The sequence below is a fragment of the Lithobates pipiens genome, unplaced genomic scaffold, assembly GCF_037356315.1.
Source record: "Lithobates pipiens isolate NorthernLeopardFrog02 unplaced genomic scaffold, aLitPip1_a1.2 Scaffold_3, whole genome shotgun sequence".
NCBI classification, from domain to species: domain Eukaryota; kingdom Metazoa; phylum Chordata; class Amphibia; order Anura; family Ranidae; genus Lithobates; species Lithobates pipiens.
The window spans coordinates 262,300,960-262,304,903 of record NW_027507790.1 but is presented as its reverse complement, the minus strand read 5'-3'; the positions used below and the strand labels follow the sequence as shown (position 1 = coordinate 262,304,903).

General features: G+C 43.6%; 1 long non-coding RNA gene across 1 annotated transcript; it reads right to left on the bottom strand.

Moving 5' to 3' along the window:
• Positions 1-2,347: 2,347 nt before the first annotated feature.
• On the bottom strand, positions 2,348-3,511 carry LOC143941125 (uncharacterized). Its single transcript, XR_013263987.1, has 4 exons — positions 3,341-3,511; positions 3,054-3,218; positions 2,770-2,912; positions 2,348-2,552 (listed from the first exon to the last, which is right to left on the bottom strand). It is a non-coding gene; the product is annotated as an uncharacterized LOC143941125 (long non-coding RNA).
• Positions 3,512-3,944: the final 433 nt, after the last annotated feature.

Below are 3,944 nucleotides of genomic sequence, written 5' to 3'. Positions count from 1 at the left end.
GCGCTTCAGTTTTAGTCGTGTTGACCTTATATCCCGAGAGTCTACTGAATGCATCTAGGAGTGTATGAAGTTTGGGAAGGGAGATGTGGGGTTTCGTCAAGGTGAGGAGAATGTCATCGGCAAAAAGAGACAGCTTATAGTCCTTCGACCTGAGGGAGACGCCGCTTATGTCCGGGTCATCCCTTATAGCTGCGGCCAAGGGCTCAAGGCATAATATAAACAACAGGGGGGAAAGAGGACATCCCTGTCTAGTACCATTACTATGCGTAAAGAGTGGTGACCTATAAGATGCCAATTGGACCTGAGACGTGGGTAGCGAGTACAAGGCCTGCAGAGCTGACAGGAAAGAACCAGAAAATCCAAAACGCTGAAGTGTGGCAAACATATACGGCCATCCCAGCCTGTCAAAAGCTTTTTGTGCATCTAAACTTAAAATAATGGCAGGGCGGGATGTCTTGTCGAGCAGGTCTATGAGGTCGATGGTACGTCTAGTGTTGTCACCAGCTCGTCTACCCAGGACAAATCCCACCTGATCATTATGGACCAGGGCGGGAATCATCAAGGAAAGTCAATTAGCTAGAATTTTGGTAAAGATCTTATAATCGGAGTTAAGTAAAGCTATGGGTCTGTAATTATCCGGTAGGGTAGGGGATTTACCCGGCTTCGGGATAACCGTTATGTGAGCATGTAGAAACTGGGAATGAGGTACTATTCCTTTCTGTAAAGAGGAAAAAAGATTTAGTAAATGAGGGCTAAGCGTCGGGAGGAAAGATTTATAATAGATATAAGGAAGTCCGTCTGGGCCTGGGGATTTGTGGGACGGGAGTACCTTTACTACCGCTGCCAACTCCTCAGGCGTGACGGCAGCATTCAGGGTGTCCACCTGAGAAAAGGACAACAAAGGCAATTTCAAAGAGGTACAAAAGTCATTAAAGTGTTCTTGAGAGAACACATGGTTGGGATCGGAGGTCAGGCAGTTATATAATTTTTTATAAAAAGCACCAAAAACTTTAGTCATTGTTAAGGGGCAGTAAGTCGGAGTGCCATCTGACTGTATAAGAAGATCAGGATAAGAGTGAAATGGGCGGGGTTTAAGCTTATTCACCAGCATCCTATGAGGCTTGTTGGCGAACTCGTAAAATTTCTGTTTTGCCCAGAGTAGGGCTTTAGAGCATTTATGCATGTCCAGAGATTTTAACCTTTCGCGTAAGGAGGTCACTGTGCGAAGACGGGGCACCGAAGGGGAGGATAAGAGCAGAGCCTCAGCTTTTTGCAATTGCGAAAGGATGTCAAGTCTCTGCGCAGCCGAGTCTCGCTTAAGGCGGGAGCCGGCAGAAATACATATTCCTCTGAAGAAGGCCTTGTGAGCCTCCCATAAGGTGGACACGTCCCGCACAGATCCTACATTCAGTTGAAAAAAGTCAGTTAAACTTTGGGACAAGTGAGCTTCAGTGACCGGGTCACGGAGAAGGAAATCATTAAGTCTCCAGTGGCAAGTCCGGGGTGTAGAAGTGGAGAGGGCAAGGTCAAGCTGAACCGAGGCATGATCCGACCATGTCATGGGGTTCAACTCCGCGGCTACTGCCGACGTCAATAGAGGTGCCGTTACAAAAATATAATCTAATCTAGAGTACATCTTATGGGGGGGGGAATAGAAAGAAAATTGCCGATGTGTCGGGTGTTTAATCCTCCAAATGTCTAGGAGGTTATGGGACCTAGTGAGTTTGCGAAACGCAGTGGATTGGCGTTCAGATTTACAGGAAGGGTTACCTGAAAATAGGGTTTGTCTATCCCTCCTAGCGGACATAGTCATGTTAAAGTCCCCGCCGATGATCATGAACGGCTGGGCATATGCGCCCAGCGTATCCAAGACCCCAGTGAGGAACTGAACCTGACCCGAGTTGGGGGCATAAATATTAATTATAGTAAGAGAGCGAGATAGGTAGTCACAGTCCAGGAGAATATATCTACCCTGCGGGTCAAGGAAAGAGGACTTCACCCGCAACGGACAGGTTTTTTTAATCAGTATCGCGACCCCGGCTTTACCAGAGGGGTCGGAGGCCATAAAAGAAACTGGAAAATGCTTGGCAGCAAATTTAAGAGAACTCCCTGGGCGGAAGTGAGTCTCCTGGACTAGGACCACATCTGCGTTGGAGGACTTGAACTCCTTCAGAGCCAACCAACGCTTATGAACAGAGTTCAAGCCCTTAACATTATAAGTAAGTATAAAACGAGAAACAAGGGGGGGAGGTGACTAACCTCAACGGGACTTTTACCGGTATCATATAATAACCAAAAATCAAATAACAATCATTCAAAAAGATTTCTTAGAGAAGAAGAAAGATGATTATTTTATATAGAGACAATTTTTATTATACAAAAAACATCAAATTTTTGTTAAAAACACAATAAATACATGATTATTTCCATACAGTACATTCGGATCAGGAGAGAACACTGATAAATTCGATCAAAATAACGAGGTGCTCGACATGTTTCACTCATAAGGCGAGTTTCTTCAGGAGCTTTGGATACTTTAAATAAATGTACAACTGCATGAAAAAGAAGGATATATAGAACAAAATAAAGATTAAATAGTACATTGTATCATTGTATAGAATAGACTGGTGGGCAAGACAAACAAACACACCAATTAAACTAATTGCTAATTACATAGGATTGTTATAAATTAAATATATGCATGTAAAGAGAAGGGGAAACAAAACAGGTTGGTCAATAATCGAGAAGACTGAGGGGTCATACACTCACCCAGTGTGTATTCACATATCTGAAGGAGATCACATAGTGTACTGCAGTATGGAAATCCTCAATAAAAATGGAGAAATAAGGAAAAGACACCCAGTTCAAAAGGGCCTGTAAGGAGGTGCTTCAAATAGCGGTTTACAAATATGCTGAAAGAAGAAAGAAAAAAGATTTCCAAAGTGGATTGGGAAAACTAAAGTATGTGCTAACAAAAGGTCGCTCAAATTTTGCAACTTCAAGAGTTGCATAGGTTAGTGTATGATTTGAGTAATAAATTCAGAGTTAACTACCTGATCAGATCCACATTGAAAAGCCTGAAAATATGTCAGGGAATCCGAAAAAAGCCAAAGGTGTAACAGCTGGTGTCCAGAATAATCAATGGAGAGTATCATCCTATTCAATTGCACAGCAGGTAGAAAAGTGCTTGATGTTCACATAGGGCTAGCGAATCTGGTCTGCATAAAAGAGACAGACCAGCAAACAAAGCCAGAAATTAGTTACATTACACAGTGTTGCTGAAGTTCAGTATCAAATGTGAGGCTGAAGCCTTAATATACCAGAGAGACCTCAAACATACCTGTTAGCACAGACAGAATAACCAATGTCAAAACCTCCACTGAGAGAGAGTAAGGCAGACAAGCTGCTGCCTTATGAAGCCCTCCTCCCAAATTAGCAGGCGTCTGGGAACGCCCCCGATGGGCGGGCGGAAATACTATCCACAGCTGAGTCTCGGAAGGAACCGAGGGGCCATCTTGGAAAGTCCACAAAGCCATCCACAGTGATGGCAAAGAGGAAACTTCCCAAAATACACCTACCTACGTTCTGTGTACAAACGGAGACACAGAATAAGCCACATACACTGGGGGAATCTAAAGAAAACTGTGCATAGATTAGAATGAAAGAGCAGTGAGAGGAAAAGCCAGGTAGTGAGAGTGTTACATTCCTAAGCTCTGATGCTGAACATCAGTGGAAAGGAACAATACCGCTGTCCAAATCATCTGCTCATTGATTACTAACAGTGAAGGACAGTGATCCACCTTCATTGAGGAGCATATAAAGCTGCTTCTATATGAAGGGGAGACTGTCCTATACTATGAGACATTATAGTAGCCAACCCAGTGCAGAACAAAAAAGGGGACTTATATACATACAGCTAAGTTCCAATGGATCAGGTTGGCACG